This window comes from Physcomitrium patens, chromosome 12, assembly GCF_059467195.1.
Source record: "Physcomitrium patens ecotype Gransden chromosome 12, ASM5946719v1, whole genome shotgun sequence".
Lineage (NCBI taxonomy): Eukaryota > Viridiplantae > Streptophyta > Bryopsida > Funariales > Funariaceae > Physcomitrium > Physcomitrium patens.
The window spans coordinates 12,423,609-12,433,930 of NC_143421.1; positions in this window are offsets into that span (position 1 = coordinate 12,423,609).

Genomic DNA, 10,322 nt, shown 5'->3' on the forward strand with positions numbered 1-10,322 from the left:
CTCAGAACCCTCTCCTTGTTTTATAATAGACTTATATTTAGGACCTAAGAATTACAAAGCCTTTGCTTTATTAGATTCGGGAGTCTCAGCATATTTTTTAGATGAACAATTTATTAAAAGTTGTAAAATACCCTTTGTACAGAAACCTAAACCAGTCCATGTAGAAGTCATAGATGGTCGTCCCTTGTCTTCTGGAGATGTCACTCATGAAACTCATCCTATAAAAGTAACAATAGACGGTCATGATAGCTACATAGCTTTTAACATAATTAAATCCCCGTCCAATCCAGTTATTTTAGGTTTATCCTGGCTAGAAAAATATAACCCTTGAATAGATTGGAATTCGCGTAAACTTGACTTTTCCCAGAGCGTTATTAATAGTTCTACCAACCAAGTAAAAAATTATAAGTCTAGTATAATAAAACCCGTAGTGATAGGTGCAAAAGCATTTATATACGCAGCAAAAGAAGGATCAACTTTTGCTATTTATGCTGCACCTATTTCTGAAAACATAAAGACTTCAAGTGGCATTCCAAGTCAATATCAAGAGTATCAAGACGTTTTTGAGAAAAAGAATGCAGATATTCTTCCTGAGCATCGCCCATATGATTGTTCAATCGACCTCAAGGAAGGAACTCAGCCACCATTTGGACCAATTTACAGTTTTTCGCAAGATGAGATGGCTGAACTCAAGACATATATTGACGAGAATTTAGCGAAGAATTTCATACGCCATTCAAAATCTCCAACAGGAGCTCTAATTCTATTCGTAAAGAAAAAAGATGGATCTTTGCGAATGTGTGTTGATTATCGAGGACTCAACAAGATCACAATCAAGAACAGGTATCCATTACCTTTGATATCAAGACTCCTTGACCAGTTGAATCAAGCTAAGATCTATACAAAAATAGATCTAAGAGGAGCATATAATCTAGTACGGATCAAAGAAGGAGATGAATGGAAGACTGCGTTTCGAACCAGGTATGGACATTTCGAATATAATGTCATGCCCTTTGGACTCACGAATGCACCAGCTGCTTTTCAACATCTCATGAATGATGTATTTCGTGAATTCTTAGACAATTTTGTCGTCTGCTATCTAGACGATATCCTGATCTATTCTAAGAACGTCGAAGAACATGAAATACATGTTCGTCAAGTATTACAAAAACTTAGAGATGCAGGATTGTACGCCAAGATGGAAAAGTGTGTATTTCACACTACTCAAGTTGACTTTTTAGGATACATCATTTCAAATGATGGTCTCATGATGGATTCTAAGAAAGTCTAAACAATCATGGATTGGAAGATTCCAAGGACAGTAAGAGATGTCCAATGTTTCTTGGGATTTGCCAATTACTATCGGATCTTCATCAAAGATTTCTCACGAGTTGCAGCTCCACTTACACGCTTGACTAGTAAAGATAAATTCCAATGGAATCAAGAAGCGGAAGCAGCATTTGAAGCCTTGAAGACATCGTTTGTCTCTGCACCAGTTTTATATTGTGTTGACTTTTCCAAGGCATTTTTTATGGAAACAGATGCATTAGATTTTGCCTTGGGTGCAGTTTTATCACAAATGGGAACAGATGACAAATTTCATCCGATAGCTTTTCATTCAAGAAAATTCTCAGCAGCCGAGATCAATTATGAGATCCACGATAAAGAACTTCTTGCGATCGTGGATTCCTTTCAAGAATGGCGTCATTATCTAGAAGGCGCTTCTAGTCCAGTCACTGTGTATACAGATCACAAGAACCTCGAGTATTTCATGTCAACACGCGTGTTGAATCGTCGTCAAGCTCGTTGGAGTATGTCTTTGTCAAGATTCAAGTTCATCATCACTTATCGGCTAGGAAAACAACAAGGTTTGTCTGATGCCCTATCTAGATGTTCTTATTTTGCACCAAAAGAAAGAGATGCAGCTTTTGAGCAACAAAGAACGGTCCTCTTGAAACCGGAGCAAATTCATCTCCGAGCAATGAAATCAACATTGACTGTTGATTCAACTTTTCTCAAGCAAATCCAGTCCAGTATGTCCTCAGACCCTCTTATTTATGATATCGAGAATAATTCTTCCAAGTCTCATGATCCTTCTAAGTTCGAGTTCAAGAATAATCTATTATATTTTCAAGGACACCTATATGTTCCAGAAGGAGAAGCACGTTTACGTGTTCTTCAAGCACGTCATGACTTTCCAGCAGCAGGGTACTTTGGATATAATAAGACTTTGGAACTCATATCAAGAGATTTTTGGTGGCCACAAATGTGGAAGTCAGTCAAAGACTTTGTACAATCATGTGATATTTGTTCAAGATCAAAAATTCCTCGTCATCGACCTTACGGACTTCTTCAGCCATTACCTATACCAGAACAACCATGGTCTTCTGTTTCTATGGATTTCATCACAGATCTTCCAAGCTCAAGATCTTATGATTCTATATTTGTGATAGTAGATCGTTTCACCAAGATGGCACATTTTGTGCCATGTACAAAATCTATCACAGGTGAAGAAACAGCTAAGCTTTTCATTGATAATATCTATCGCTATCATGGATTACCTAAAGATATCATATCGGATAGGGGAACTCAATTTGTGTCAAGATTTTGGAGGACCCTTTTCAAGATTTTAAAAGTGGACATAAAACTATCTTCGGCTTTTCATCCTCAAACTGATGGACAAACAGAGCGCGTAAACCAAGTCTTGGAGCAATATTTAAGGTGTACTATCAACTACCAACAAGATGATTGGACAACCCTTCTGCCATTGGCAGAGTTTGCTTATAATAATACGGTACATTCTTCCACGCAACAAACACCTTTCTTTGCCAATTATGGCTATCATCCACGACTTGATACTTTTGATTTTTCAAAAGTTGATAATCCTGCAGCAGAAGATATGGCAAATCGGTTGTCAGAGTTACATGCAATAATGAAGACGCAATTGAAGGAAGCTCAAGAACGACAAAAGATAAACGCAGATCTATATCGTAAGGAGCAACCACAACTCAACGTGGGTGATAAGGTATGGCTACTTTGTCGCAATATCAAGACTACTCGACCTTGTGACAAGTTGGACTATCGTAGGCTTGGCCCCTTTTCTGTTTCTGAACAGATCAACCTAGTTGCATATCGGTTACATCTACCGGAGTCAATGAAGATCCATCCTGTATTCCACGTGTCTCTTCTTGAACCATATAAGACAGTGGATATACAAGGAAGAAGACAAATGCCACCGCCTCCTATAGAAGTAGATAATAATGAAGAATTTGAGGTGGAAGAGATATTAGACTCAAGGCGGCGTCGAAATAAGTTGGAATATCTTGTTCATTGGCGCGGATATGATATTAGTGAACGCACATGGGAGCCATCCAGGAATCTAGCAAATGCATCAGCTAAAGTCAAAGTTTTTCATCAACGACATCCATCAAAACCAAGATAAAAATCTCTCTTATAAAAGAGATAAGATTGAGGCAAGATAACATTCAATTTCCTATCCTTATTTGTAACTTCTTTGCATTTGTGATGCTAATTAGATGGAGAGCCAACAACCAGCGGATTCAACTCAAGAACCTTCGTTTACTGACCTACCGGACAAGACATTACGATTGTCACAACCTTCAAGACGACGCAATCGAGATGAAGATCTTCAAGAACGACATGTTCTTCCTCGAATAGATGGTGAGATACAACGCGTTTGGTATCACGATTTGGGAAGGAACTCTCGATGTTTGGTGATTTTACTAGAGGTAGGAACAACTCCTGATGGTATTCCGAATATTCTATTCGAAGGAAGTTACGAAGGCCTCAACAATGATCAAATAACTGGGTGGTCTTCCTGCCTTGGTATGAGACACTACCGATGGTTGAGAGGCCCTATCAATCATCTTCAAAGAGAACAGAGATCAGAGTATGTGGCGAATACAATTCGTCGCATCATAGATTTCCTCAACATATGATGACCGCTCCTCGTGGAACTTGTCTCTAGAAGGGGGGGTAATGTCACGGCCATAATCATGTAAGCTAATAATTACATATAGAAATAGGTAGAAGTAAGTAAAAGTAGATAAAAGTAAGTTAATTCTATAATATTTAATATAGAAGCTTCCTAGAAACTTCCTAGACGCTGCTTTGACTTCATAGGTATCTTTAATTGACTTTTTGGATTAGAAACGTGGTCAACAAGTTGACCATGTGCCACACATGTTTTTAGCTTGAAGATCAAGCTAACTATGTGGCCCACACGTAGAAAAACTTGCCTTGTAAGTCAAGGCATGTGTCCTACAAAGTCAACACATATTGGAGGTCCTATAGAACGTCGCCACGTAGCCCCTAGTTAGATAGTATATATAGAGACAAGAGTGAAGGCTTCTTCACTCTTGTCAACTCCTTTCTTGCTTCTAGTCTAGTTTCAAGGGTCTCTAGTTTTCTTATCTTTTGGCAATAGCCATTCTAGTTTCTCTTTTCAATATACATACTTATTATTCATATTTTGTTACTTTTCTTTGAGTGAAGGCTTACTTGTCTGAACTGTTTTTTCATCGAGTTCTTGTCCTTGACACTGGCATAGTATCTATCTCTTGGCTATCCATATCAGAAGACCAAGCTATGGCTACTGAAAAAATTATATTTTATCTTGGAGAAAATAACTACATCAACTACGAATTTTGGTGGTGCTCTCTCCCTTTCTTATATTCTTGGATGAGCAAGCTTCAGAAAGAAGCTATTGTGGAACCGGCTTAGGTTTATGAGGATGTTGTTGATGAAACTCCTGTACTTTTTGCGACGCATTGGTGAGATTTTCAGCTGGCTCCCACGTTCGCTCATTAATGTCATAGCCACACCAATGAATAAGATACTCCAACTTGCCCCACCTTCGTCAAGAATCCAGTACCTTTTCAACCTCGTATTCCTCGTGGTTCTCGATCTCAATACTAGGTGGCGGACATTGCACTCTTCCAGGAAAAGATGACTCTCGATAAGGCTCCAACAAAGAAACATGAAAGACTGGATGTACCTTCATAGAAGCTGGTAATTCCAGACGGTACGCCACTAGATTGATTTGCTTTTGGATGATAAATGGTCCCAATCTTCGATAGTCCAACTTATCACATGGTCGCTTTGTCTTCATATTCCGTCGAAGAAGCCATGCTTTATCTCCAATTTTGAAAGTAGGTGCTTGATTCCGAAATCTATCTGTAGACGCCTTGTAGAATTCTTGAGCGGATTGTAATTGAAGCTTCAACGTATTTTGAAGCTCTGATAGTTGTTTCGCAAATCTTTCAGCTGCTGGATTGTTATTTGTTGATGGACTCAATAAATCAAGCTTTGGATGTTACCCATAGTTGGAAAAGAATGGTGTGTATTGAGTCGACGCATGGAGGATGTTGTTATATGCAAACTCGGCTAGCGACAGATATGTGGTCCAATCGTCTTACTGATAGTTGATGCTGTATCGTAAGTATTGTTCCAAGACTTGGTTCATCCGTTCCATTTGACCGTCAGTTTGAGGATGAAAAGTCGAAGAAAGCTTGATATCCACCTTCAGTATCTCAAAGAGAGATCTCCAAAACTTCGATACGAACTGGGTTCCTCGATCTGATACGATATCATCTGGTAGTCCATGATATCGATACACATTATTGAGAAAGAGCCTTGCTGTGACTTCATTAGACGATGTCTTCTTGCAAGGGACAAAGTGTGCCATTTTTGTAAGCCGATCTACCATGACAAAGATGGTGTCAAATGAGTTCGATGATGGCAGGTCCGTGATAAAGTCCATGGAAATTGAAGACCATGGTCAACGTGGAATCGACAATGGCTGTAGGAGTCCATAAGGGCGATGCCGAGGATTCTTGGATCTTGAACAGATGTCGTAGGAGAGGACAAAATCTTTCACATCCTTCCACATTTGGGGCCACCAAAAATTTCGAGAAATAAGCTCCAAGGTCTTATTGAATCCAAAATGTCTCGCAATTGGAAAATCGTGGTGAGATTGAAGAACTCGGAGTCGTGCTGGTCCTTTTGGGATATATAACCGCTCTTCAAAGTATAAAAGATCTCCCTCCACCTTGAACTTATCGTCATTGGCACGCTGCTTAATATCAATGGCTACTGAATCTTCAATGGTTACGGCACGTACTTGATTCTGGAAGTCAGCATCAATTGGCATAATAGTAGCGCAAAGCTGAAATTGCTCTGGCTTCAAGAATGTCATACATTGTTGATCAAACGCTGCTTCTCCAACCTTTGGTACAAGATACGATCTCCTCGATAAGGCATCAGATAGTCCTTGCTGCTTTCCAGGTCGATAAGTGATAATAAAATCGAACCTAGATAGCAACATACTCTATCGAGCTTGACGTCGATTTAAAACTCGAGTCGACATGAAATACTCCAAATTCTTGTAATCTGTGTATACAGTCACTGGATGTGCAGCTCCTTCAAGAAAGTGACGCCATTCTTCGAAAGAATCCACTATAGCAAGAATTTCCTTATCGTGGATCTCATAATTGATTTCAGTAGCAGAGAACTTTCGAGAATAGAATGCAACCAGATGGAGCTTCTTGTCTTCTCCCATTTGTGAAAGTACAGCTCCCAAAGCAAAATCCAAAGCATCAATTTCTAAATAGAAGGCCTTTGTAAAGTCTGGATGTACCAAGATTGGAGCCGTAGTAAATGCGGTCTTCAGGTTTTGAAACGCCTTCTCTGCTAGAGGTCCCCATTCCAGCTTATCCTTGCATGTCAATCGAGTGAGAGGAGCAGCAACTTGAGAGTAATTCTTGATAAAGATCTAATAGAAGTTGGCAAAACTAAGAAAGCATTGTACGTCTCTAACCGTCTTCGGAACCTCCCACGACACAATTGCTTCCACCTTCTTGGGGTCCATCTTCAAGCCTTTCGTAGTCGCAACGAACCCTAGAAACTCCATCTCTATTTGGTGAAATAAACACTTCTCCAACTTGGCATATAGTCCTCGCTCGCGTAGTTTCTCCAATACCAAACGAACGTGTTTTTCATGCTCTTCCTCATTTTTGGAGAATATCAAAATATCATCCAAATAGATGACAACAAAATCGTCAAGGTACTCTCAAAAAATGTCATTCATCATATGTTGAAAGATCGCTGGAGCATTGGTAAGACCAAAGGGCATGACATTATATTCAAAATAGCCATACCTTGTACGGAACGCTGTCTTCCACTCATCTCCTTCCTTGATTCGTACGAGGTTGTAAGCTCCCCTTATATCAATTTTTGTAAAGATCCTTGCACGTCGAAGTTGTTCTAAGAGACCAGAAATCAAGGGTAACGGGTAACGATTTTTCTTTGTTACCTTGTTGAGGCCTCGATAGTCCACTCACATCCGCAACGAGCCATCTTTCTTCTTCACAAATAAGATGGGTGCTCCAGCTGATGATTTTAAATGACGGATGAAGTTCTTGGCTAGATTCTCGTCGATGTACTTCTGCAACTCTGCCAACTCCATCTGCGATAGATTGTAGATTGGGCCAAAAGGTGGTTGTGCTCCTTCCTGTAAGTCTATGGTGCAATCATATAGTCTGTGTTTCGGTAGCATGTCGGCATTTTTCTTTTGAAACACGTCTTTAAAATCCTTATATTGCTCCGGTATACTTGCTGTCGAGATCTTCTCTCCGGTAGTTGGAGCCGCGTAAATGACAAACGATGTGCCTCCCTTGGACAATCTTATAAACACTCTTGCTCCACTAAATAAGGATTTCTCTATTCGGGATTTTCTACTAGGCTTGCTCTTGGGTGGTTTTGTGGGAAAGGTCATCTTCCGCAAGTTCCAATCTATGGATGGATTATGCTTTTCCAACTAGGAAAGACCAAGAATAACAGGATTTGATGGGATTCTAATAATATTGAAAATAATATGACTACTATGGTCCTTAAACGTCACTTCTATAGGTTCTGATTCATCGGTGACACTACCAGATAATAAAGGTCATCCATCTATGACCTCAACATGAACAGGTTTGGATTTTTGTACAAAAAGGATCTTATGATGCCTTGTGAATTCTTCGTCTAAGAAACAAGCAGATGCTCCTGAATCTAATAATGCTAAGGTTCTCAGTTTTTGAGGGCCAATAAGCAAAGGGATTGTAAAACAAAGGGCAGGTTGAGCAGAAAGAAAGGAACCTGGTTGTTATTACAATATTTCACTGTCTAGCCGTACGGTTCTTATTGTGGCTGGGCATCTTTGTTTTCCTGAATAAACGCACCCCTAGTCTTGATAGTACGTTGATTTTACTTCTTAGGACAGTTTTCAACTTTGTGGCCTTCTTCACCGCAATACAAGCATAAACCTTCCTCTATACGCCGCTTTTTTTCTTCTAGAGTAAGAGATTTGACACGTACCGCATCAATTTGCATGTCTTCTACCTCTGAATGTGAATTCACGTTGCTTGCCGACATAATTGGGGTGTGGCGAACCGTATGTTGTCTTAAACGTTGGTCTTGGCGACGTTGGAATAGGCGGTTATCGCACTTCACAGCTTGGCTAATAGCTTCGTTGAGCGTTTGTGGATCAGGAAGAGTTAACAACAAATCCTTCACATCGTCCCTTAAATCCCAATAGAATTGACTCATCAATGCTTCTTCGTCCCAATTGATGTCGCATGCTAATTGCCTGAAGTCCGATGCATAGACTGATGTAGAACGCATCCCTTGTCGTAGTGACCGGATCTTTGTTGTAGCCCATCGAACCTTGTCGTGTTCACCAAATGCTTCCGTAAATGCCTCCAAAAAGGTTTCAAAGTTGTTTAGTATGGACGATCGTTTTTCAAACAAAGGAGTAAACCATGATAGAGCTTGTCCTGTAAGTAAGGTTCCAACAAGCCCAACACGTGACTCCTCCGTTGGATAGCGTTCGGGCTGTAAAACTGTTATCAACTTGAATTGGTTGATGAATCCTTGAAACTTGGAACGTGTACCATCGAACTTGTCCAGAAGGCTAACTCGGGGTTCCTTATGTTGTAGAACCAGCGGTGCTTGTCGAACCTGAGGCAAAGTTGCTTCTCCAAGTGTAGAAGTTTGAGGCTGGTGCAACTTAGATTGTGCCATCCCAGATGCTCCATCATTATGAAGCCTTGCCATGACTCCTTCAATCTCTGCAGTTCTTTGTGATAACGTAGCGAGGACATTCATGATAGCATCTAACTTAGACTCTGAACTTTTCGTCATACTAATGTCTTAGCCCTCAACCATTCTAAGAGAAGGACAGGAATGACTCTACAAGAAGACAATATTGGTTTAGAGGAGGATACTCCGCAACCTCTAAAATGCCTTAAGAGCTTCAAGAAAAGGAGTAATCCACTCTCTCTAAGAAGAATAAGACTCCAATATTGTAACAAAAGAAGTATCAGTTTAGACGAGGGTAATCCACAACCTCTAAAGTGCTAGTACACTTCTAAGCAGAGGGGTAATCCACACTCTAACAAAGAAGAAACTAGCTCTGATATCTGAGGTGAGTGAAGTCTCGACAAACTGTCAGGGACACAAAATACAGACTTGATATCTACCAAGAAGTTCAAGAAGAACTGGCAAGAACTAAATTAATCAGATGAATACAAGAACAACACCAGAGAGGTGAGCTAGAGCTCCCAGAGATGTGTTGTCGAGACTGAAGAACTCTTCAGCCTCGATTCTAATATATACACCTATTTAGGAAGCTTCTCAAGCAACTTCTACCAACTAGGAAGCTTCTAGAAGGTTCCAGAGACTTGCTTCTAGAAGGTTCTAGAAACTTATCTCTAGAAGGTTCTAAGGACTATGTCCCGAACATCTTCTATCAACTAAAAAGCTTCTAGAAGGTTCCAGAGACTTGCTTCTAGAAGGTTCTAGAAGCTTGTCTCTAGAAGGTTCTAGAAACTTATCTCTAGAAGGTTCTAAGGACTATGTCTCTAACAATTGCACAACTTTTTGGCATAGATTCTGGACTTCTTTTGTATGTGTAAGAATAGTACTTCTCTGATTGGCATTAGTGATGCATGAAATTTCCATCCTAAGAATATTGACAAGAATATGAAGATTTGCAATAATTGCAAATCTATTCTTACTATTTCTAAGTGTAGCTTCCATAATATATATATTTTTATTTCAAACGACTTAATAAATCTATAAGTCAAATTAAAAGATGATAATTTGCAACCTCTAATATCAAATGAAAATTTCTACACTAAAAGTTAATCTATTATCTTTAAGAAAAAAATTTATATGTGAAACTAAATGTTAGTTCAAGGTAGATAGTTTGCAATCTTTAAAATATAATAATAGAAGTGAAATAATTTATATACTTCTAA